Source organism: Scyliorhinus canicula, chromosome 4, assembly GCF_902713615.1.
Source record: "Scyliorhinus canicula chromosome 4, sScyCan1.1, whole genome shotgun sequence".
NCBI lineage: Eukaryota > Metazoa > Chordata > Chondrichthyes > Carcharhiniformes > Scyliorhinidae > Scyliorhinus > Scyliorhinus canicula.
Window position 1 is genome coordinate 54,085,390 of NC_052149.1, and position 27,000 is coordinate 54,112,389.

The 27,000-nt window shown below is 51.3% G+C and overlaps 1 protein-coding gene across 7 annotated transcripts in view; it reads right to left on the reverse strand.

The window, feature by feature from the left end:
• The window catches only part of LOC119964595, a 405,789-nt gene that overhangs the window by 120,493 nt on the left and 258,296 nt on the right, over positions 1 to 27,000 (reverse strand). The window lies entirely within an intron of this gene.

Genomic DNA, 27,000 nt, shown 5'->3' on the forward strand with positions numbered 1-27,000 from the left:
GCACAGTGCTTAGCACTGCTGCCTCACAGCACCACGGACCTGGATGGAATTCCGGGTTTGAGTGACAATCTGTATGGAGTTTGCACTTTCTCCCCGTGTCTGTTTGGGTTTCCTTACGGGTGCTCTAGTTTCCAACACGTTTTCTTAGTTGAGGGGCCATAACTGCAGGTAGGAATGATGGGTTATCATGAAATGATAAAAGGAGGGAATGAGGAAGTGAACAAACGAACAGGGTGGACTTTAGGACCATGAGGGTACTGTGTTCACAGACAGAACAAAGGAAAGCAGAAGTTTCATAGCTCGGGGGAGGGGAGCTTTGCCTCGTGGTGAGCATGGTGCAAAGGATGATGGGATTACAAATGCAAAGCGACCAATCTGGATATAGGGCCAGGTCAGGAGGTGTATAGAATGACCAATAGGAAGCTTATATGTGAATCTTACTGTGATTTTGAATATATCAGCAGAAGCTTTTTTGTATTCTGTCTCTCTTTATTCTGGGCTCTCAGAAGACAGTGTGTGTGTCCTGAGGTCCTATGGATTAAGTCAGCCTTGCAAGTTAGTTATTATTAAATGATATGATACCTGCAAATCCATCTCAGATTTTATTGAATCTAGACTGACAGCAAATTAACCAGGAATCCACACCCACAGTCTGAAGAAGTGCAGGCTAGGTGGATTGACCAGGCTAAATTGCCCCTTTGTGTCCAAAGACCGGCAGGTTAGGTGGGGTTATAGGGATAGAGTGGGGCAGTGGACTTCGATAGGTTGCTCTCTCAGAGCCCGCCCAAACAGTGGGAATCCTTCGTATTACACGGCATGCATAAATCTGCATGAGAGAGAAGCTGGAGTGGTTTCCTCACACAGTCCCAAAGATGTGCAGGATAGGTGGATTGGCTATGCTAAATTGCCTTTTAGTTTCAAAAAATGTTTAATGGGATTACAGGAAAAGGGTGGGGAATGGGCCTAGGTAGTGTACTCTTTGAGAGTATTGGTGCAGATTTGATGGTCTGAATGGCCTCCTTCTGCACTGTAGTGATTCTATGAGAAGTGGGTGTGAGTTTGACAGCATTGGTAGGTGTACTTTTATTCATTCATGGTATGTGGTGTTGCTGGCTAGGCCAGCATTTATTGCTTGTCCTGAATTGCCTTTGAGAAGGTGGTGGTGCGCTGCCACCTTGAACCGCTGTAGGCATTCCCATAGTGCTGTTAAGCAGGGAATTCCAGAATTTTGACGCAGTGTCAGTGATAAAATGGTGAAAGATTTCCAGGTCAGGATGGGTGTGTGGCTTGGAGGTGAGCTTTCAAGGGATGGGATTCCCATGTGCCTGATGCTCCTGTCCTTCCAGATGATGGCAGTCATGGATTTGGAAGGTGTCGTCGAAGGAGGCTTGGTGAGTTCCTGCAGTGCATCTTGCAGGTGGTACACACTGCTGCCACTGTGTGTTGTTGGTGGAGAGTCAGAATGTTTGTGGATGGGGGCCTATCAAGTGGGCTACTTTGTCCTGCATAGTGTTGAGCTTCTTGAGTGTTGTTGCGACTCATCCAGGTAGGTGAAGAGTATTCCATCACATTTCTGCCCTGTACCTTGTAGATGGTAGACATGCTTTGGGAAGTCAGGAGCTGAGTTTCTCATCACAAGATTCCTAGCCTCCGAACTGCACTGGTAGTCACAGAACTTATGGTTTATCCAGTTTAATTTCTAGTCTATGGTAACTCCCAGGATGTTGATAGTGGGGGATTCAGTGATTGTAATGTCACCAATTGTCAAGGGATGATGGTTAGATCCTCTCTACATTGCAATGAAGTTACTGTGAAAAATCCCTAGTCGTCACATTCTGGTGCCTGTTCGGGTACACAGGAGAATTCAGAATGCCAAAATTACCTAACAGCACGTTTTTCGGGACTAGTGGGAGGAAACTGGAGCACCCGGTGGAAACCCACGCAGACACAGGGAGAGCGTGCAGACTCCGCACAGTGACCTAGCCAAGAATTGAACCTGGGTCCCTGGCACTGTGAAGCCACAGTGCTAACCACTGTGCTACCGTGCTGCCCTATCTGGCACTTGTGCGGCACAAATGTTACTTGTCACTTGTCAGTGCAAGTCAGGGTATTATCCAGGTCTTGTGAAATGTGCTTTGGTATCTGAGGAGTCACAAATGATGATGAATACTTTGGAAACATCAGGGAACATTTGACCTTGTGATGGCTAAAGTAGCTGAAGATGATAGGGCCGAGGGCAGCACCCAAGTAATTCTTGCAGTGATGTCCTGGAACTTAGATGATTGACTGCTAACAAGCATAAAATCCTCCTTTGCACTAGATATGACTGCAACTAGTGCAGAATACCCCCAACTCCCCCCCACCTCACCCCATTGACTACAGTTTTGCTGTTGCCGCCCTCAGTCAAAGGCTGCCTTTATGGCAAGGGCTTTCATTCTGACCTCACAAGTTCAGATCTTTTGTCCATGTTTGAATCAAGGCTGTAATGAGGTCAGGAGCTGAATGGCCCTTGCAGAACCGAAGTAGACCTCTCAACAGCACTTTTGTTGTCCCCTTCAATCACTTTACTGAAGATTGACAGTAGACTGATGCAATGGTAATGCAACAGGTTGTATCTGCCCTGCTTTTTGTTTCAGGACTGTGGTAGTATGACTAGGGGTATTACGGTACCTGGAAGTGTGAGCTGCCAATGGTGCAGAGGACTCGCTGCCCATTGGCCCGGGTAAGTCATGTGCCTCTCAGCCGACTGGCTGAGAGGTAGGTAGCTCCGCCTACGAGGCAGGATATAAGAACCCATGCTTCCCGGCAGTCGGCCTTTCTTCTGTACGTCTGCTGCCGGGTACACTTCTTGTGTATTAAAGCCTATCGTTTGGACTTCATCTACGTTTCATGTCCATTGATTGTGCATCAATTTAATACACAAGATTTTAAAGGATGGAGCTTCGCATCAAGCCGGAGTGTCTTCGACTCAGCCCACACCCAGCAAATGCAACAGCAGCACTTAAAACTGGCTGGCTTGCTTCAATAGCTACTTGAGGACAGCCGAAAACGACCCGACGAGGGAACAGAAATTGCACATCCTCCACTCGTGCGTCGGCACCGCCGTGTACACGCTCATAGAGGACACGACAGACTACGACGCGGCCATGGACTTGCTTAAAGGACATTTCATCCGGCCAGTGAATCAGGTCTACGCTCGGCACTTACTGGCCACGAGGCAGCAACTTCCCGGTGAGTCTCTAGACAAATTTTACCGGGCCCTCCTCGTCCTGGGGAGGAACTGCGGCTGCCACAAGTTTCTGCGGCCGAGCACACCGAACTTTTAATCAGAGATGCTTTTGTTGCGGGTATGCAATCTTCGCAAATCCACCAAAGACTTTTAGAGAAAGAGACTTTAAGCCTCTCCGAGGCACGGGCCCTCGCCTCCTCCCTAGACGTTGCGAATCGAAATGCCCGTGCGTACGCCTCCAACCGCGCGGCGGCCTCCTGGGCAGCGTGGAACGCGACACCCCTCACCTCCGCAGACTCGGACCCCCACAGACCTGCGCCGCAGGGCCACCTGATAAACCCACGGGGCCCCGCTGCTACTTTTGCGGCCAGGCAAAGCACCCACGCCAGCGCTGCCCGGCCCGCTTCACAACCTGTTAAGGCTATGGCAAGAAAGGCCACTTTGCGGCCGTCTGCCAATCAAAAGCGGTCGCTGCGGTTCCAAGCAGCGACCGCGGGTCCCTCCCCCCAGGCTCTCCTCAGGGGACCTGTACGGCCCGCGGACCTCGCTGCCCCCACAGCCCACACCCATGAGTGATCCCCGGGCGCCGCCATTTTGGGCCCCCGACGCCACGTGCAGCCGCGGGCACCGCCATCTTGGATCGGCACCGAGGACCCCGCAGGCGACTGATCTCTGCCAGATGATGACTCGGAGTTCCTGCCACGCCTCGCCTCAGTCACATTGGACCAGTCGCGGCCTCGCACACTATCCATGGCAACCATGAAAATCCTTCTCAACGGCCACGAGACAAGCTGCCTGCTGGACTCCGGGAGCACAGAGAGTTTCTTCCACCCCGCCACAGTAAGACGCTACCCGGTCAAACAAAAAATCCCTCTGGCCAGTTCGCACTCCAGTTCGCACTCCAGTTCGCACTCGGTTCAGATCACAGGGTGCTGCATAGCGGACGTCACGGTCCAGGGGACGGAGTTTAAAAACTACAAGCTTTTCGTCCTTCCCCATCTCTGCACGGCAGCACTCCTGGGGCTAGATTTCCAGTGCAATCTCCAGAGCTTAACATTTAAATTCGGCGGCCCTATGCCCCCCCTTACTGTCTGCAGCCTCATGTCCCTCAAGGTCGATCCCCCATCCTTGTTTGCAAACCTCACCCCGGATTGCAAACCCGTCGCCACCAGGAGCATACAGTACAGTGCCCAGGACCGGACCTTTATCAGGTCCGAAGTCAAAAGGCTTCTGAAGGAAGGGGTTATCGAGGCTAGCAACAGATCCTGGCGAGCACAAGTGCTGGTGGTCAAGACTGGGGAGAAAAATAGGATGGTCATAGACTACAGTCAGACCATCAACAGGTTTATGCAGCTGGACACGTATCCTCTCCCACGTATCTCCGACCTGGTCAACAGGATCGTGCAGTACAAGGTCTTCCCCACGGTAGCCCTCAAGTCCGCCTACCATCAGCTCCCCATCCGCGCGAGTGACCGAAAGTACACCGCGTTCAAAGCGGATGGGCGACTCTACCACTTTCTAAGGGTTCCCTTCGGTATCACAAATGGGGTCTCGGTCTTCCAACGGGAGATGGACCGAATTGCCGACCAATACGGTTTACGGGCAACCTTCCCGTATCTCGATAATGTCACCATCTGCGGCCACGACCAGCAGGACCACGACACCAACCTCCGAAAATTCCTCCGTACCGCAAAACTCCATAATCTGTCCTATAACAAGGATAAATGCGTGTTTAGCACCGACAGTCTAGCCATCCTCGGCTACGTAGTGCGTAACGGAGTGATAGGCCCCAACCCCGAACGCATAGGCCCCAACCCCGAACGCATGCGCCCCCTAATGGAGCTTCCCCTCCCCCACTCACACAAAGCCCTCAAGCGCTGTTTGGGCTTCGTTTCATATTACGCCCAGTGGGTCCCCAATTACGCCGACAAAGCCCGTCCACTCATCCAGTCAACCACCTTTCCCCTGTCGATGGAGGCCCGCCAGGCCTTTAGCCGCATCAAAGCAGACATTGCAAAGGCCACGATGCGTGCTATCGACGAGTCCATCCCCTTCCAAGTCGACAGCGAAGCGTCCGATGTAGCTCTGGCGGCCACCCTCAATCAAGCGGGCAGACCCGTGGCTTTCTTCTCCCGTATCCTCCACGCTTCTGAAATCCGCCACTCCTCGGTCTAGAAGGAAGCACAGGCCATAGTCGAAGCTGTGCGACATTGGAGGCACTATCTGGCCGGCAGGAGGTTTACCCTCCTCACAGACCAACGGTCAGTGCCTTCATGTTCGACAACGCACAGAGAGGCAAGATAAAGAACGACAAGATCTTGCGGTGGAGGATAGAACTGTTCACCTACAACTACGACATCTTGTATTGTCCTGGGAAGCTAAACGAGCCTCCCGATGCCCTGTCCCGCGGCACCTCTGCCAACGCACAAGTGGACCGCCTCTGAACCCTCCACGCGGACATCTGTCACCCAGGGGTCACCCGCTTTTTCAACTTCATAAAGACCCGCAACCTGCCCTACTCCATCAAGGAGGTCAGGACAGTGACCAGGGAATGCCACATCTGCGCGGAGCGCAAGCCGCACTTCTACCGCCCTGAACAAGCGAATCTGATAAAGGCTTCCCGCCCCTTTGAATGTCTCAGCATGGACCTCAAAGGTCCCCTCCCCTCCAACAACTGCAACATGTACTTCCTCAACATGATTGACGAGTACTCCCGCTTCACCTTCACCATCCCCGGCCCTGACATGACCACAACCACCATTATTAAAGCCCCACACACCATCTTCTCCCTGTTCGGTTTCCCCGCCTACATCCATAGCGATAGGGGGTCCTCCTTTATGAGTGATGAGCTGTGTCAATTCCTGCTCAGCAGGGGCATAGCCTCTAGCAGGACGACCAGTTACAACCCCCGGGGTAACGGACAGGTCAAGAGGGAGAATGGTACAGTCTGGAAGACCGTCCTGCTGGCCCTACGGTCCAGAAATCTCCCAGTCTCCCACTGGCAAGAGGTCCTCCCAGACACCTGCCATTCTATCCGGTCACTTCTCTGCACCTCCATTAACCAAACGTCTCACGAACGCCTTCTTGTTTTTCCCAGGAAGTCTTCCTGAGGGACCCCGCACCCGACCTGGCTGGCTACCCCCGGGCCTATCCTGCTCTGGAAGCACTTGCGGGTGCACAAGTCGGACCCGTTGGTCGAAAGAGTTCAGCTACTCCACGCAAACCCACAATACGCATATGTGGAGTATCCCGACGGCCCACAGGACACGTTCTCCCTTCGGGACCTGGCACCCGCCAGATCCCGGCCACACCCTCTGGCGCCAGCACACCCCCCCCCAACCCCAACTGCCCCCAGCAAGCCGCCCCCCTGACATCCATGACCCAGCGGACAGGATGCCCCTTCCCCCGGCCTGGCCCCCGCTACCTCCGACAAGGGGTACGGACACAGGAGGAGGATCATCGCTCCCGGTGTCACGGACGACCACTGCTCCAACGTCGCCAGCAAACCTACGCAGGTCAAGCAGGACGTCCAAGGCGGCCGATCGACTGACTGAATCAATATGACCTGCTGATGGACTCTTGTTTTCCTTGTCTGTTCTCCAATTTTTTTCTCCCCCCCCCCCAATTTTTATACACTGTACAGAGTTTTGTTGTATTTTGCACATAATTGCGGGCCAGTGGGCAGCCATCATTTACAAAGTGAACACCAGCACAGAGAATGGAACAGAGAATTCCATGGTGATGGATGCTGTCCTAGGTGCATTAGTGGTGCAGGACAGTGGGAGAGGCATTTTGGGTCCACAAAGATATGCATGCTAGGTGGATTGGCCATGCTAAATTGTCCCTTAATTGAAAAAAAAATGAATTGGGTACCTTTTTAAAAAAAAATTTAGAGTACCCAATTCATTTTTTTTTCAATTAAGGGGCAAGTTAGCATGGCCAATCCATCTAGCATGCACATCTTTGGGTTGTGGGGGTGAAACCCACGCAAACACGGGGAGAATGTGCAAACTCCACACGGACAGTGACCCAGAGCCGAGATCGAACCTGGGACCTCGGCGCCGTGAGGCAGCAGGGCTAACCCACTGTGCCACTGTGCTGCCCATCAAGGACATACCTGAACAATTTTCCACATTATTGGGTAAATGCCAGTGTTGTAGCTGTACTGGAAATCTTGGATAGGTGTGCGGCAAGTAGGGTGAGTTGGAGTATTTGCATGTTAGACATGAATCCTGAGTTCCAAGGAGTGCTCCTGGGTGAGAGATAGGATGTGGTGCATTGAACAATATTAGAGTTGTTGTTGTGATGGGTAGAAGATGGTTATATGAAAATGCATTTACTGTTGTTGACAACTAGCACAAGTTAATTAGACTGCCATTGGCACTGCTGCCAGGTCTTCGGGTTGATACTTCTGGCTATCTGTTTCCACTCCCTTCTGAGGATGATCCTTGAAGTTCTCCTGGCCCTTGTGGACCCAAAATGCCTCTCCCACTGTCCTCCTGCACCACTAATGCACCTAGGACAGCATCCATCACCATGGAATTCTCTCTCTGCGCTGGTGTTCACTTTGTAAATTTGTTTTACATCTTCCCTTTAACATACAGGCTGACTTTAAGAAGAACAGGCTGACTGCACCACATGAATGGCAAACAATGTTGGGCTTCCTGTTGTGGAAAAAGCAGCAGACAGTATGGAGGACAGAGTGTTGGAGCTAAGCAGGCCAATGTCACAATCATTCAGATGAAGTGGATACATCATGCTTGCATGTTGCTGCTTAGTGGGCCACTTGCCAACATTGAGCCTAAAGGTATGATGGTAAATCGTCAGGGATGAAGGGAAACAAGGTCAATGATTAACTTTAAAAAAGTTGGGACTTGCGGTTGCGGTGATGCGGGGCTAAGCCGCACGTTTGGTAGCTCCCGCTATTTTCTGTCTTTAGGGCTCGTTTAAGGGCCCGGTGCGGTGCTGGTTGGACTTTTCCCAGTGTGGGAACACATCCACTGCGCTTTTCTGCTGGTGGATGGACTGGACCAGGAGCGGAGCAGTTAAAAAATCGGCTTTGGAGCAGGGAAAGGTGCGAGGCAGGAGAAACAAGATGGTGGTGAGCGGGGAGCCAGCAGCGTGGCAGCAGTGGGCGCAGGAGCAGCAGGAGCAGCTTCAGAGAGCTGAAGGCTGAGCTTTTGGAACCGCTTAAGGCCTCGCTCGACAAGCTCATGGCGACTCAGACGGCTCAGGGTGTCGAGATCTGAGAGTTACGGCAAAAGGCCTCGGAGAGCGAGGACAAAATCCTAGGCCTGGCAGTGAAGGTGGAGTCGCACGAGGCGCTCCAGAAGAAATGGCAGGCGAGGATGGAGGAGATGGAGAACTGCTCCCGTCGGAAGAACCTGCGGATCCTGGGCCTCCCGGAGGGGCTGGAAGGTTCGGACTTGGGGGCCTACGTGGCTGTGATGTTGAAGTCGCTCATGGGTGTGGGGTCATTCCAGGGGCCCTTGAAGCTGGAGGGTGCCCATCGAGTGCTGATGAGGAAGCCCAAGCCGAATGAGTCGCCTAGGGCGGTGCTGGTCCGTTTTCACCGCTTCGTTGACCGTGAGTGTGTGCTGAGATGGGCGAAGAAGGAGAGGAGCAGCAAGTGGGAGAATGCAGAGATCCGGATTTACCAGGATTGGAGCGTGGAGGTGGCGAAGAGTAGAGCTGGTTTTAATGAGACGAAGGCAGCGCTTCATAAGAAGGGGGTGAAGTTTGGCCTGTTACAGCCAGCACGCCTCTGGGTCACTTACAAAGACCGCCAGCTTTACTTTGATTCCCCGGAGGATGCCTGGGCCTTCGTCCAGGCAGAGAAGTTGGACTCGAACTGAGGACTAGGGCTGGGGACTGATGTACATGGTTCGGAGGCCTTGTCCTCCTTGGTATCCCTTCGCTTTTTTGGTTGTGGTTGTTAATGTCTTTTGCTTTTTTGGGGCTTTTATTTATTCATTTTGGTGCTTTCTTGTTTTTTCACTGGTGGAGGGCTGGGGAGCTGTTCGCGGGCCCGCTGGGTCATGCGCCCTTCATTTTCCCGCGTGTTGGGTCGGGGGGGGCGGGGTCTGAGATAGAACCGTAGGCTTTCTTCCCGTGCTGGAGGTGTAGTGGGCGGGACCGGCACTTGTTGGGGCGAGTGGTGGTTGTGTTGCACCGGGGAGGGTCGTTGGGGTGGTGGGAGCAGTCGGGGCCAGCAGGAGTCGGCTGACTTACGGAAGTACGATGGAAGGGATTATGCAGCTAGGGGGGCCCTAGCTAGGGAGGGGGTGGGGGGTCGAGGAATAGGGGGGTGGTACCGGGTTGCTGCTGGAGGGGCCGGAGGGGAACTGCTGGTGATGGGGGGAGTTGGGAGAAGGGTCTGCCACTGTGGGGAACGGGCCTGGGGGGTTCTGCGGGCACGTGGTGAACCGAGGGAGAGTTATGGCTGGTCGCCGCAGAGGGAGGGGGAAGATCCCCCCCGATTCAGCTGGTCACATGTACGTGAGGGGGCTGAATGGGCCGGTAAAGCGATCCCGGGTCTTGGTGCACTTGAAAGGGCTGGGAGCTGACGTAGCCATGCTCCAGGAGACGCACCTTAAGGTGGCGGATCAGGTGAGGCTGAGAAGAGGTTGGGTTGGACAGGTGTTCCACTCGGGGTTAGATGCGAAGAATCGAGGGGTGTCGATTTTAGTTGGTAAGAGCTTGTCATTTGTGGTGTCGAGTGTGGTGGCGGATAGCTGTGGTAGGTACGTAATGGTGAGTGGTAGGCTTCAAGGGGAGCGGGTTGTTCTGGTTCATGTGTACGCCCCTGTGGTGGTATGGATATGAGCACTGCCATTGGTGCAGAGCACTGGCTTCCCATTGGCTCTGGTTGGTCATGTGCCTCTCGTCCGATTGGTTGGGACCAGTCATGTGACTGCTCTCCAATTGGTCGAGAGGCAAGTAGGTCCCGCCTCCGAGGCGGGGTATAAGTACCCAGAGTTCCCGGCGGTCGGCCATTCTCTGTAGTCGACCACTGGGCTAACAACTAGTTGATTAAAGCCACAGTTCGGATCCTAATTGTGTCTTGAGTCGAATTGATGGTACATCAATTTAATCAGCTAGAATTTTGGAATGGAGCTTCGCATCAAGCCTGACTGCCTCTGCACCAGTCCGCATTCTTCAAATGCGTCTGAAATCTTTAAACACTGGCAGGCGACCTGACGACTGCAGCTGGCAAGCCCACCAAGGAGCAGAAACTCCACATCCTCCACTCATGCATGGGAACATCGGTCTACGCAATGATCGAGGACGAAGGCGACTTTGATGCGGCCATGGAGATTCTCAAAGAACACATTCTCCGGCCGGTCAACGAAGTATACGCATGGCATCTCCTGACGACCAGACAACAGTTCCCTGGTGAGTCCCTCGACGGGTTTTACCAGGCCCTTGCAGCTCTAGGGAGAACGTGCGCATGTCTCCAAGTTTCGGCGACGGAGCACATGGAACTTCTAATCAGAGACGCTTACGTTGCTGGCATGTCTCCTTCTATCCGCCAACGATTGCTAGAGAAGAACACCCTCAGCCTAGCTGAGGCATGGACTCTTGCAACCTCCCTCGAGGTTGCTGACCTGAACGCCAGCGCATACGTCCCCAGCCGCGCAGCAACCCCCTGGACTTCATGGCATGCGCCACCCCTGTCCTCTGTGGACCCCGACCCCCCCAAGCCTGCGCCATGGGTCGCTCCGACAAACTAGCGGGCCCCGTTGCTATTTCTGTGGCCTCTCAAAGCACCGCTGCCTGCGCTGCCCGGCCTTCTCCGCTCTGTGCAAGAGCTGCGGGAAGAAGGGCCACTACGCGGTGGTCTGCCAGACCAAGTCGGTCTCTGCTGTCCCACGCAGCGACCGCGGATCGCCCCCCCCGGGCCCCACGGCGCGCACCAACCTCTCCGGCCCCCCTCCCGCAACGGCCCCACGGTCCTCCCGACCCGCACTCCCAGCTGCCCCGACCGGCCCGCAGACGCCGCTGACACTGCCCCCATCGGCCACGAGGCTCCCACGGACGTTGCCATCTTGGGGCCCCGGCTCCACGTGCGAGTCCTGGGCACCGCCATCTTGGGACCCCGAATCCACGTGCGGGTCCTGGGCGCCGCCACCTTGGGCCAACACGGAAGGCCCTGCAAGCGATTACTCTGCCACTGAGGAGGATCTGGAACTCTCACCACGACTGGCTTCCATCAGACTCGACCAGTCGCGACCACACACACTCGACAAGACTACAACAACGGTTCAGCTCAACGGACACAAAACGAGGTGCCTGCTGGACTCCGGGAGCACGGAAAGTTTTGTCCACCCCGACACGGTAAGACGCTCCGCGTTCCCCATCCACCCAGTTAAACATAAAATTGAATTGGCCTCAGGTTCGCACTCCGTCCAAATCACCGGGTGCTGCATAGCGGACCTCACAGTCCAGGGGAGGGTTTTTAAAAACTTCAAACTCCTCATTCTCCCCCGTCTATGCGCTCCGGCACTCTTGGGCCTGGACTTCCAGTGCAACCTGCAGAGCTTGACCTTTCAATTCGGCGGCCCTATTCCTCCTCTTACTGTTTGCAGCCTCGCGTCCCTCAAAGTGGACCCCACTTCCTTGTTTGCTAATCTCACCCCAGATTGTAAACCTGTCGCCACTCGGAGCAGACGATACAGTGCCCAGGACTGGACCTTCATCGGGTCAGAGGTCCAGAGGCTCCTTAAGGAAGGAGTTATCGAGGCCAGCAACAGTTCCTGGCGAGCCCAAGTGCTGGTAGTTCGGACTGGGGAGAAAAACCGGATGGTCATCGATTACAGTCAGACCATCAACAGGTTTACGCAGCTGGATGCGTATCCTCTCCCCCGGATTTCTGACCTGGTATCAGGATCGCGAAGTACAAAGTCTTCTCCACGGTGGACCTTAAGTCCGCCTACCACCTCTCCCCATCCGCGCGAGTGACCGCAAGTACACCGCGTTTGAGGCAAATGGGCGCCTCTACCACTTCCTCAGGGTTCCATTCGGTGTCACAAATGGAGTCTCGGTCTTCCATTGGGAGATGGGCCGAATGGTCGAAAAGCACGGTTTACGGGCCACCTTCCCGTATCTCGATAACGTCACCATCTGCGGCCACAACCAGCAGGACCACGACATTAACCTCCAAAAATTCCTCCGAACCGCAAAACTCCTTAATTTAACTTACAATAAGGATAAGTGCGAGTTTAGCACCGACCGCCTAGCTATCCTTGGCTACATAGTGCGTAACTGAGTGATAGGCCCCGAACCCGAACGCATGCGCCTCTTGATGGAACGCCCCCTCCCCAACTTCCTCAAACGCTGCCTGGGCTTCATCTCATATTACGCCCAGTGGGTCCCCAATTACGCCGATAAAGCCTGCCCCCTCATCCAGTCCACCACGTTCTCCTTGTCGATGGAGGCCTGCCAGGCCTTCAGCCGCATCAAAGTGGATATCGCAAAGGCCACGATGCATGCAATCGATGAGTCCCTCCCATTCCAGGTTGAGATCGACGTGTCTGACGTAGCTCTGGCGGCCACCCTGAACCAAGTGGGCAGACCCGTGGCCTTCTTTTCACAAACCCTCCACGCTTCCGAAATCCGCCATTCCTCAGTGGAAAAGGAGGCACAGGCCATAGTCGAAGCTGTGCGATATTGGAGGCACTATCTGGCCGGCAGGAGGTTTATCCTCCTCACAGACCAACGGTCAGTAGCTTTCATGTTCGACAATGCAGAGGGGCAAGATCAAGAACGACAAGATCTTGCGGTGGCGGATCGAGTTGTCCACGTACAACTACGATATCTTGTATCATCCTGGGAAGCTCAACGAGCCTTCCGATGCCCTATCGCGCGGTACCTGCGCCAGCGCGCAGATTGACCGCCTCCGCTCCCTACACACGGACCTCTATCATCCAGGAGTCACCCGTTTCTACCATTTTATTAAGACCCGCAACCTGCCCTACTCCTTAGAGGAAGTCAGGACCGTCAATAGGGACTGCTGCGTCTGCGCCGAGTGCAAACCGCACTTCTACTGCCCCCGAACGAGCGCATCTGATCAAGTCATCCCGCCCCTTTGAATGTCTCAGTATAGACTTCAAGGGTCCCCTCCCCTCCAACAACCGTAACACTTATTTCTTGAGTGTTATCGACGAATACTCTCGCTTCCTTTTCGCCATTCCCTGTCCCGACATGACCACAACAACCGTCATAAAGACCCTCCTATCCATCTTCTCCTTGTTCGGTTACCCCGCGTACATCCACAGCGACCGGGGGTCCTCTTTTATGAGTGACGAACTGCGTCAGTTCCTGCTCAGCAGGGGCATAGCCTCTAGCAGGACGACCAGTTATAACCCCCGGGGTAACGGTCAGGTCGAGCGGGAGAATGGCACCATTTGGAAGACAATTCTACTGGCCCTACGGTCCAGAGATCTCCCTATTCTCCGTTGGCAAGAGGTCATCCCCGCGCCCTTCACTCTATCCGGTCTCTCCACTGTACTACCACTAATCAAACACCTCATGAACGTCTTCTTGTTTTCCCCAGGAAGTTGTCCTCAGGATCCCCTCTCCCGACCTGGCTGGCCACCCCTGGGCCCATCTTGCACCGGAAGCATGTGCGGGTGCACAAGTCCGACCCGTCGGTTGAGCGAGTCCAGTTACTCCACGCCAACTCGCAATATGCTTACGTGGAGTATCCCGACGGTCGGCAGGATACGGTCTCGCTTTGGGACCTGGCACCCGCTGGCGTGATGCCTTCTCCCCCTACATCAACACCCCCCCCCCCAACCCCAATTCCCCCCAGCGCCCCCACGACCCAGCGCACATGCCCCCTCTTCCCCGATTACAGCGTCTCCACCACCGGCCCGGGGTACTGAGACACATTTATGACCAACGCTCCCGAAGGCAAGGACGACCATCGGCACGACGTCACCGGCTCCACTGTGACGGTCCTCCAGAACACCACGGGCACCCAACAGGCTGATCGTCTCCATCTGATACGGCCATGGGACCTTTGTTGGACATTTTTGTGTATTCTATTGTTATTAGTAGTAGTATTGTTTTGCCACGAGCCAGTGGGCAGCCCACCCTTATCGATTTTCGCTGCTCATACCACCAGTCCTCGGACCCCCCCCACCACCCCCTCTCTCTCCCACTTACACCCCCCCCCCCACCTTCTTTTTCCACAAGTGGTGAATGTGGTGGTATGGATATGATCACTGCCATTGGTGCAGAGCACTGGCTTCCCATTGGCTCTGGCTGGTCATGTGCCTCTCGTCCGATTGGTTGGGACTAGTCATGTGACTGCTCTCCAATTGGTTGAGAGGCAAGTAGGCCCCGCCTCGAGTTCCCGGCTGTCGGCCATTCTCCACCGGGCTAACAACTAGCTGATTAAAGCCACAGTTCGGATCCTAATTGTGTCTTGAGTCGAATTGATGGTACATGTGCGCTGGGTCGTAGGGGCGCTGGGGGGAATTGGGGTTGGGGGGGAGGTGTTGGTGTAGGGGAGAAGGCCGCACGCCGGCGGGTGCCAGGTCCCGAAGTGAGACCATATCCTGCTGACCGTCGGGATATTCCACGTACGCATACTGCGGGTTGGCGTGGAGTAACTGGACTCGCTCAACCAACGGGTCGGACTTGTGCACCCGCACATGCTTCCGGAGCAAGATGGGCCCGGGGGTGGCCAGCCAGGTCGGGAGAGGGGATCCTGAGGACGACTTTCTGGGGAAAACAAGAAGACGTTCATGGGGTGTTTGATTGGTGGTAGTGCAGAGGAGAGACCGGATTGAATGCAGGGCGTCGGGGATGACCTCTTGCCAACGGGGAATAGGGAGATCTCTGGACCGTAGGGCCAGCAGGATGGTCTTCCAAATGGTGCCATTCTCCCCCTCGACCTGACTGTTACCCCGGGGGTTATAACTGGTCGTCCTGCTAGAGGCTATGCCCCTGCTGAGCAGTTCATCGCTCATAAAGGAGGACCCCCGGTCGCTGTGGATGTACGCGGGACAACCAAACAGGGAGAAGATGGATAGGAGGGCCTTTATGACGGTTGTTGTGGTCATGTCGGGACAGGGAATGGCGAAAGGGAAGCGGGAGTATTCGTCTATACACTCAAGAAATAAGTGTTACGGTTGGTGGAGGGGAGGGGGCCCTTGAAGTCTATACTGAGACGTTCAAAGGGGCGGGATGCCTTGATCAGATGCGCTCGTTCGGGGCGGTAGACGTGCAGTTTGCACTTGGCGCAGATGTGGCAGTCCCTGGTGACGGTCCTGACTTCCTCAATGGAGTAGGGCAGGTTGCGGGTATTAATAAAATGGTAAAAACGGGTGACCCCTGGATGGCAGAGGTCCGTGTGGAGGGAGTGGAGGCGGTCAATCTGCGCGCTGGCGCAGGTACCGCGGGATAGGGCATCGGAAGGCTCGTTGAGCTTCCCAGGACGATACAAGATATCGTAGTTGCACGTGGATAACTCGATCCGCCACCACAAGATCTTGTCGTTCTTGATCTTGCCCCTCTGTGCATTATCGAACATGAAAGTTACTGACCGTTGATCTGTGAGGAGGGTAAACCTCCTGCCGGCCAGATAGTGCCTCCAGTATCGCACACCTTCGACGATGGCCTGTGCCCCCTTTTCCACCGAGGAATGGCGGATTTCGGAAGCGTGGAGGGTTCGTGAAAAGGCCACGGGTCTGCCCACTTGGTTCAGGGTGGCCACCAGAGCTACGTCAGACGCATCGCTCTCGACCTGGAATGGGAGGGACTCGTCGATAGCATGCATCGTGGCCTTTGCGATATCCGCTTTGATGCGGCTAAAGGCCTGGCGGGCCTCAATCGACAGGGGAAAGGAGGTGGACTGGATGAGGGGGCGGGCTTTGTCTGCGTAGTTGGGGACCCACTGGGCGTAGTATGAGAAGAAGCCCAGGCAGCGTTTGAGGGATTTGAGGAAGTTGGGGAGGGGGAGTTCCATCAGGGGGCGCATGCGTTCGGGATCGGGGCCTACCACTCCGTTAGGCACTACGTAGCCAAGGATGGCTAGACCGTCGGTGCTAAACACGCACTTATCCTTATTGTAAGTTAAATTAAGGAGTTTTGCGGTTCGGAGGAATTTTTGGAGGTTGATGTCGTGGTCCTGCTGGTCGTGGCCGCAGATGGTGACGTTATCGAGATACGGGAAGGTGGCCCGTAAACCGTGCTTGTCAACCATTCGGTCCATCTCCCGCTGGAAGACCGAGACTCCATTTGTGACACCGAATGGAACCCTGAGGAAGTGGTAGAGGCGCCCATCAGCCTCGAACGCGGTGTACTTTCGGTCACTCGCGCGGATGGGGAGCTGGTGGTAGGCGGACTTAAGGTCCACCATGGAGAAGACTTTGTACTTCGCGATCCTGTTAACCAGGTCGGAAATGCGGGGAAGAGTATACGCGTCCAGCTGCGTAAACCTGTTGATGGTCTGACTGTAATCGATGACCATCCATTTTCCTCCCCAGTCCGAACTACCAGCACTTGGGCTCGCCAGGGACTGTTGCTGGCCTCGATAACTCCTTCCTTAAGGAGCCTCTGGACCTCGGACCCTATGAAGGTCCGGTCCTGGGCACTGTATCGTCTGCTCCTCGTGGCGACAGGTTTACAATCTGGGGTGAGATTAGCAAACAAGGAAGGGGGGTCCACTTTGAGGGACGCGAGGCTGCAAACAGTAAGAGGGGAAATAGGGCCGCCGAATTGAAAGGTCAAGCTCTGCAGGTTGCACTGGAAATCCAGGCCCAAGAGTGCCGGAGCTCATAGATGGGGGAGAATGAGGAGTTTGAAGTTTTTGAGAACCCTCCCCTGGACCGTGAGGTCCGCTATGCAGCACCCGGTGATTTGGACGGAGTGCGAACCTGAGGCCAATTCAATTTTATGTTTAACTGGGTGGATGGGGAGCGCGCAGCGTCTTACCGTGTCAGGGTGGACAAAACTTTCCGTGCTCCCGGAGTCCAGCAGGCACCTCGCTTTGTGTCCATTGAGCTGAACCGTTGTCGTAGTCTTGGCGAGCGTGCGTGGTCACGACTGGTCCAGTTTGATGGAAGCCAGTCGTGGTGAGAGTTCCAGATCATCCTCATTGGCAGAGTAATCGCTTGCAGGGCCTTCCGTGTTGGCCCAAGATGGCGGCGCCCAGGACCCGCATGTGGAGTCGGGGGTCCCAAGATGGTGGCGCCTAGGTCCCGCACGTGGAGCCGGGGCCCCAAAATTGCGGCGCCCATAGCCCACACATGGTGTCCGGGACCCAAGATGGCAGGGCCTGTGGGAGCCCCGTGGCGGCTGGGGGCAGTGTCAGCGGCGTCTGCGGGCCGCTCAGAGCGGCAGGGAGCGAGGGTCGGGAGGACCGTTGCGGGGGCTGGGGAGATCGGTGCACAGCCAGGGGCCTGGAGGGGGGGGGGCGCGATCCGCGGTTGCTGCGCGGAACAGCAGCGACCGACTTGGTCTGGCAGACCACCGCATAGTGGCCCTTCTTCCCGCAGCTCTTACACAGAGCAGAGCGGGCCGGGCAGCGCGGGTGCTTTGAGAGGCCACAGAAATAGCAACAGGGCCCCGCTAGTTTGTCGGAGCGACCCGTGGCGCAGGCTTGGGGGGGGGGGGGGGGGGGGGGAAGTCGGGGTCCATGGAGGACAGGGGTGGCGCGTGCCATAAAGTCCAGGGGGTTGCTGCGCGGCCGGGGGCGTATGCGCGGGCGTTCAGGTCAGCAACCTCCAGGGAGGTTGCAAGGGTCCGTGCCTCAGCTAGGCTGAGGGCGTTCTTCTCCAGCAATCGTTGGCGGATAGAAGGGGACTGCATGCCAGCAACGTAAGTGTCTCTGATTAATAGTTCCATGTGCTCAGTCGCCGAAACTTGGAGACATGCGCACATTCTCCCTAGAGCTGCGAGGGCCTGGAGAATTCCTTTGAAAATCTCGATGGCCGCATCAAAGTCGCCTTCGTCCTCGATCATTGCGTAGACCGATGTGCCCACGCATGAGTGGAGGATGTGGAGTTTCTGCTCCTTGGTGGGCTTGCTAGCTGCAGTCGTCAGGTAGCTGTTAAAACACGCCTGCCAGTGTTTAAAGATTGCAGACGCATTTGCAGCATGTGGGCTGGTGCGGAGGCAGTCAGGCTTGATGCGAAGCTCCATTCCAAAATTCTAGATGGTTCTGGTTAATGTGTACGGCCCCAATTGGGATGATTCCGGACCTGGAATCGGGGGGCTTGATTTTGGGAGGGGATTTTAATACGGTGTTGGACCCAGCTCTGGATCGTTCGAGGTCTAAGACGGGCAAGAGGCCGGCGGCGGCCACAGTGCTGAGGGGGTTTATGGATCAGATGGGAGGGGTAGATCCTTGGAGGTTCTTGAGGCCGGGAGGTGTAGCCACCGATGTTGGCCATTCCCTCAATACAAAATGGAGGAATGCAAAGCTTGCAGGTTAAAATGGATAATGTTTGCAGCACAAGCAGGCTGCACCAAGCCAATGTATATTCTGCCTGCTAAGAGAGCAGACAGCACCGAAACGAACATTCCGCATACTAATGAGGCAATCTCCGGGATAGTTAACATAGCAATGGAACGATCCCAGGGACAATGGACACAAATAGAGAAGTGATTGCAATAGTGTATGGGAAACCAGACACCCCGGCACCAGCGGGATTCGAAAACAAAGTACCTGAAGGCCCGCCCAGTAGCCGAGAGATAGCCTCAGTATTGGGGGGATTCAAACAAATCGATTGGGAAGAGACTGGTGTTGGACTGGGGTGAGCACAGTAAGAAGTCTTACAACACCAGGTTAAAGCCCAACAGGTTTGTTTCGAAACACTAGCTTTTGGAGCACTGCTGTGATTCACCTGAAGAAGGAGCAGTGCTCCGAAAGCTAGTGGTTTGAAAGAAACCTGTTTGAATTTAACCTGCTGTTGTAAGATGTCTTACTAAGAAAACTGCAGTTCTTTGCAAAATGGATTTCATGAGAACCAGGGACAATAACATCACTGATAACACTTTTGTTGTCTGACCACGGAAGACAGGCCCGAATGGCGTCTAGAATAACGTCCTTGTTCATGCAATGTGAAGGAAAAGTTTGAATGATATCTGAAGCTTGAAGGATTGTTTAACTGAAACCGTATAAAATATGGTACCACCAAGATTTAACCAACGTATTGTCGTATGCACAGACCTGACTTTCAAAGTTCATCAGTCTCTCAGAGTGAACCTGCCAAGCTCTCTTGAAAGAAGTATACTTTCAATGGGAAGTATACTCGATTCAAGCCGTGAGTCTTAAAAGTTATGTAACTGTTTAAATAAACACATAGCTGTCGTCTTGGTGAATCTTAGAGAAATAATAAAGCTATGTTTAAAGGCAAATCAACCTGACGGTTGAGTATTCAATTCTGTCTGCATTCATCAGTCGCGGCACAACATAATAATAATCTTTATTGTCACAAGTAGGCTTACAATAACACTGCAATGAAGTTACTGTGAAAAGCCCCTAGTCGCCACATTCCAGCACCTGTTCGGGTACACGGAGGGAGAATTCAGAATGTCCAAATTACCTAACAGCACAAGTTTCGGGGCTTGTGGGAGGAAACTGGAGCACCCGGAGGAAACCCACGCAGACACAAGGAGAACGTGCAGACTCCGCACCGACAGTGACCCAAGCCTGGAATCGAACCTGGGACCCTGGCGTTGTGAAGCAACAGTGTTAACCACTGTGTAAGTTGGTGAAGAGAGCACAAGATAAAGAGCTGGGTAGCTGATTAGTTCTGGGAGCATGTTCAAACTACAGACGTTGCAGACAGAATTGTTAAGAGTTGAAAGATTAAAGTGACTAATGGTTAATAGCAAAAGCAAGCTCCAATAATCAGCATTGAGGAGTGTTCAGCAAACCTAAAGTGCGTAGGTGAGGAGAGACCGGATGGGAAGTTAGTGATAATGCTCTCTGGAAAGTAGTTTAAAAGGATTAAAGAGAGACACTCTTCTATACCTCTCTATATATGGCCCCCAAAAATTGTTACTTACTGCGTTGATTAACTGAACTGATAAATGGCTGGATCTCGGCAGAGAATGGGAAAAGGCACTCAGGGAGTACCTCAACTATAAACGGCCCAAATGGACAGATAGTTTGAGAAAAAAATGAACGGGTCTGCGATTCATCAGACAAAGATAGTGGGAAGAAGCCCACTCAGAGTCAGGAAACCAAGCATCAAAATATGAAACAGCAATAGCTATAATTAGTTGCATGCAAGAATTAAGTGATAAAGAAGTGGAGAAAGCAATTTTGAGACATAATAAAGAAATTGAGATAGAGAATTCAAAACAAGAGTGGAAAGCTGCAAAATCAGATTCACTCAGAGGCTCAGAAGAATCAAGTGACTTCTGCACGTCACCCAATTCCTAAACGTAAACTAAGAAAGCTCATCAGGAATGTTAGTGAATGAAGCTCAGCCCAGAAAGAAATTAAAAAGTTGAATAGGAGATTTGTTAATTTACGAGTAAACAAACATAAAAGTGTTGCATCAAACGAACAAACCTTTCGATATCAAACCACTACCCACAAATGTCAGCATGAGATAGATAGATACATCAGAAGGATCTAATGTACACATTTGGAGTTGTAGAATTAAAGAATACGGAGGGAGGTGAGGTACATCATAGCGTACTGGACGAAGTTGAGCAAAAATACGGCGATCGGGAGGAAATCACAAGGCCTGACCATCCTCCTCATTGGCTTGAACATTCTAGCACCAGCCCTACCGCTCCGCAACCTATTCTCATTACAACACAGACCGGAGACATGGAGTATGACACACCATATATAGTGGCTCAGTTAGCAGAAATAGCAAAATAGATCCCAGTATATGAACCATTTGCGGGTGCTCATGAGTTCTTTAATTACATCCATCAATGGGGGTTCCTTCAGAGTTTAAATGCAGATGAGGAGAGGAAACTCATGTTTATGTGCTTAGGTTCGGCTGTTTGCTCAGCCTTACCAGACCCCAGGAGGGGGACACTTGAGAAAATGAAAATGGCCATACTAATGGCTGTGGAATACAGTAGAGAGGAACTGTAGAAGGTCTGTTTAAGTGCAGAAAAGGAAAGGGGAGCATCACACTTACTTTGCTAACCGCCTGTGGGCGCTAATGTTCCAGTGTTACAGATAAGAAATTCAGAACACCTATCTTTCTCTCAGACAATCCCAGTTATGAGGGGGAAACAGCATGAATATCAGGACTTGACAATGAATGACCCCCAGGGGCCATTTGTGTCAAAACAAAAAGGTGGGAAGATCTGGGCACCAAGGCCTGGGCCAAGGAGGCCAAGACTGCGCGGTTGGGGCTGCAGCTGGCTCCAACCCTAAATGTTTTTGTTGAGGCACAGCAGGCGGCTGATGATTTGGAGCAGATCAGGGCTCGGGTGTTTTTAGCATCTTATAAATATAGAGCTAAAATAGAGACAAAGGTCGTTAGCCTCCTTAAGGACGGATATTATGTAATTTATCAATGTCATGATGACCAGGGACCCCAAAGTGTGAATACAACCACAGAAAGAATTAAAGGTTTATGTTGGTGGCCCGAATAGATGGAGATGTAAAGCATTATGTGGAAAATTGTCTAGTTTGTGCCCCAAATAATCCAGATCACAATGCTGAGAAAGGAGAGCTTAGACACACCAGGCTGGTGAATGAGCTGTGGACAAATTTACAAATAGACTATGTGGGCGGCTTTCTAGCATGTAAGGGGGGTTACAAATACATTCTGGTCATCATTGGTACCTTTAGTAGTGGATTGAAGCATTCCCTACTGGGACGAACATGGCAAACATAACAGCTGATGTGCTGGTACAGGAGGTGTTTACTAAATGGGGACTCCATAGTACAGAATACAGTACCCAGCTCAAGAGGTTTTACTCCTCACCTCCTGACAACAAGATGTCCCATGAAAGGTGTGGAACCCTTGTTGGGATTGGATATGTCAGAGCTAGAATTGACAGCTGTTATCCACGAAAAGGCTGCACAACTGATGGATAATATCCAAGCTGCCCTTATGGCTAATGCAGTTAAAGTGGGACAGAAATAGAAGGGTGGCAAAGCAAATTTTGATAAGAAGTTCGAGCCTGTGGAGTATGAGACTGGGAATAAAGCTGTGCTCCAAATTCACCAACAAGTAACTGCCCCTAAACATAGCGGACCACATTCTATAGTAGACAAAGCAAAGCCCTCGGTTTACAGTTTTATTAGACTATGGTAAAACCGGGTGGTACCATGTAAACCAGCGACAGCTATTCAACCCCCAGGGCAATCACCAGCACCATGTGTTGTTGGATGCGGGTGAGGAAGACACAGCTACACTTTCTGCTCCTCCCCTAGTCGAGAATGGAGCATCTGCAGTTGCTGCAGCCAACTTTTCTCAGGCGCAGGCTTATAGAGGCGCCAAGAGGCAAAATCTCAAAGGAGCCATCCCCCCAGGTTGAGCAAAAAAAAAAAGGGAAAGGGGAGAAGATGAATCCGACAAGATCCGAGTGAAGAAGACATTTTGGCTGATTTGGTAGCAAATTCAAAACTGTAGATAAGAGCATACACAATCTTGACCCCAATAATAGGTACAAAAAGATGGACTGGTGAAACCACAGCGTTAACTGAGATAACTGTCCATGAAAATTATGTCATGATTTCTGGAACTCATGAAAGCATGAAATAGTGTCCGATGGGGAAACAACAAAAATTAATAGACTGTGACAGTGTAACAGAACCTGAAAATGGTACTATTTTGAGGAATATTGGAAAAACACTGTATGGTGACGTACACCATGAATTGGTACCAGTAGTTTTGAATGTTGCAAAGATAGGACTCCCGAATTGAAGTCCTACCTAGATCATGAGATTATAGTCGGGATTTTTCGGCCCTGTCTGCACGCTGACAAGAAATTCCCACCAGTGGTCAACGGACCTTTACATGGTCCCCATCCCTTCCGTGGCAATCTTGTGGATGGCGAGGCCAAAATATCAAACCCTACATAACCGACAGACTAATTTATCGTTTGGCCAAGAAGCAGGGAATGACAGGATAGAGAGATAAAATGTACGATACAGGACTGTTAAAATTTTAAACTTGCAGAATCTGGATGAAAATTTCAGAGTTTTAACAAAGCAAGTGAAAAGTATGTTATGGAAATTAAACAAAAATGTTGAACAAAATATCTAGAAAAAAAAAATTAACCAGATTTGAAAGCTAATGATTGAGACCAGAATTAGAATCAAATTATTGCAGTATTTATGGAAATTGGATGATAGAGCAATTGTGAGGGGATATTTAGAAGAAGTGAATAATGAATTAGTTTGGAAAGGGAACTAAATTAATTTAATTTAAAAAACTGAGGTTCTGTTTAAAATTCAAAAGGATTGTGCTTGAGTTTGAGACAAAACAAGCAGGACAAATTTCGAACTGTGAAAGTCTGATCCAAAACACAAGATAAGACGAATTTGGCAGCAATCCAATTTGAGTGTTCCAAAAGCATTTAAGCTATAAAAAAAGTTGAGTCAATTTTTAAAAATCCATTTCACCAAAAATATCTCTTGTAACTTGATTGGGAAGCAAAAATTGGAAATTAAAATTAATTATGAAAAGAATAGGAAAAAATGATTAAGTTCAAGCAAAAGTGAAGGAATAAGAACAAAATAAGTTTTTAAATTGCATAAAGGGGCGCAATGGCATACCAATTTCCTCCGCCCACTCTCCGTCCCTTTAGGTTCTGGAGGAAAATTAACCATTTCAGCAGACAGCAGATTTGTTCTAAATCGTCCGGAAAGTTGTGCATCTATGATTATGTATTCATCTGTGCTAATTTATATAAAGTTTAATTGTGAATTTGTGGGAATTCAACAAGATCAGTTAAATGTGAAATTTTAAACATAGTCCAGAGGAATTTGGAATAAGTGTGAGAATTATATTGGGCTGGATTCTCTGATGTCGGGGTCCTCTGTTGTGCCGGCAGCCCAGGGATTTTCCGACGGTGTGGGGCTGCCGGCACAACAGAGGACCCCGACATCAGAGGAAACGGAGATGGAAAATCCCGTGGCCGTACTGCACCAGGGACGGAGAATCCCGCCCATTATGTTTGTCACATTCCCCCTAGATAACGGAACAAAACATTAGTAGGAACTATGCTGGACAAATCTCAGCAAACCAGCAAAATTATAATCTGTCCGTATCCAATATACCCCTCTCAACAAGACAAGTGTGGATTTAAGACAAATGAGAATATAACGTATCCGTGAAGTTAGAACCCTAAAAACAGAGATCACAAGAGTTGCACATGTGGGTAAAGGAGAATATTGCGTTACCACCTCAATGAGAAGATATTGGTATGGTACTAGAATATGCCCTGTTGAGAAACCCATTTTGTATAAAGCCCCAGGTTACAGCCAGAATTGGCAAAATTCAGTTAGCTGATATTCAGAAACAAAATTAAGTGAAATGAGGACATGGAAGTAATTAAATCTGAATTTAAGATTATTGGGAAAAATATGTGACAAATATACAATTGTTGCCAGCAACATTAAGAAATATTAAAAAGTGCCTTAAATATGCTCATACGACATATCAGAAAATGTTTCAAGAAGTAAGTATAGTCAAAACCAATATAAATGAAATTAAAGTTGGTAGATTTAACCAACAATAACCTGGATCAACCATCATATGTGCAGATCTGACTTTTGAAACCCATCAGTGCCTGGCCAAGCTCACTCTAATAGGAAGTATACTTGATTCAAACCGTGAGTCTTGAAAATGATGCAACTTTTTAAATAAACACATAGCTGTAGTCTTGGTGAAGTCTTAAAGAAATAATAAAGCTATGTTTAAAGGTAAATTAATCTGACTGTCAATATTCAATTCTGTCTGCATTTGCCAGTTGCGGCCAACATTGCTTGGCTCAATCAAAACAGATGCAGGCAGGTAGAAAGTAATGAGCCTATTCCCAACAACTGGGACACAACGATTCTAATTCTGGATGTGCGTCACACTCAAAAACAGTTGTGGTGATTGATGGAACCATCAATTCAGCGAACACGTGTAGTTGGATCTGAACAGAGGCTGTAATACACTTACAACAGAGCCAGCCTATTCGTTGTTGAACTCCAGATGAACTGCAGGCTGGCTCTAAGGACTGATCTTTATACATTGGTCCCAGGGGGAGGAGTCCTGGGCGGAGCCAAGGGAGGAGCCCAGTACAAAGTCTCGCGTACTCCCAGAGCGACTCCCCCTGGTGGTCGGATAGTGCAACTGCACTTACAATGGTGGATAGTGAACATATATACACGGAGTTATATTGGCAACTATATACAGCATTGATCTTACAACGGGTAGATAACGAACATATATACATTTTTTTTTTAAAATTTTTTTTTATAAATTTAGATTACCCAATTATTTTTTCCAATTAAGGGGCAATTTAGCGTGGCCAATCCACCTACTCTGCACATTTTTGGGTTGTGGGGGCGAAACCCACGCAGACACGGGGAGAACGTGCAAACTCCACACGGACAGTGACCCAGAGCCGGGATCGAACCTGGGACCTCAGCGCCGTGAGGCGGTTATGCTAACCACTAGGCCACCGTGCTGCCCACGAACATATATACATGGAGTGATATTGGCAACTATATATATATATATATATATATATATAGTGTGAATCACATTCACCACAGTGAAATTGGTCATGATGGTCTGCGACAAAGTCCTTTCCTTTTTTAACCTTGATGACCATTTTGCAGCCTTTGTAGAAACATAGAAAATAGGAGCAGGAGTATGCCATTTGATCCTTCAAGACTGCTGGGCCATTCATTATGATCATGGCTGATCATCCAACTTCAACAGGGATGGCACGGTAGCATATTGGTGAGCACTGCTGCCTTACAGTGCCAGGGACCCGGGTTCAATTCTGGTCTCTGGTGACTGTCTGTGTGGAGTTCGCACTTTCTCACCATGTCTGCATGGGTTTCCTTCGGGTACTCCACTTTCCTCCCACAATAGTGTCTAAAAGATTAGGTGGAGCTACTGGGCTATGGGGATAGGGTGGGACATGGGCCTAGGTAGGGTACTCTTTCCAAGGGTTGATGCAGACTCGATGGGCCGGATGGCCGCCTTCTGTACTGTCGTGATTCTATTGAATTCAATAGCCTGCTTCCGTCTTCTTCCCATATACTTTGATCCTTTCATCCCAACAGCTCTATGTAACTCCTTGAAAACATACAAGGTTTTGACCTCAACTACTCTCTGTGGGAGCAAATTCCAGAGCTCACCACACTCCAGTGAAGAAATTTCTCCTGACCTCAGTCCCAAATGGTCTGCCTCATATCTCATGGTTCTGGACCCCCCCACCCCACCATCGGGGATATCCTTTCTACATCTACCCCGTCTAGTCCTGTTAGAATTTTATAGTTTTCTATGAGAATCCCCCCTCATTCTTCCGAACACCAGCAAAAATACTCCTAACCGACTCAATGTCTCCTCATATGTCAGACCCGCCATTCCAGGAATCAGTCTGCTAACCTTCGCTGCACTCCTTCCATATCAAGAACATCCTTCCTCAGATAAGGAGACCAAAACTGCGCACAATATTATGGAATCATAGAAGTCCTACAGTGCAGGAGGCCATTTGGACCACCAGGTCTGCATCAACCCCCTGAAAGAACACCCCACCCAGGCCCAGTCCCCACCCCATCCCTGTAACCTCACCTGGGGACAATTTAGCATAGCCAATCCACC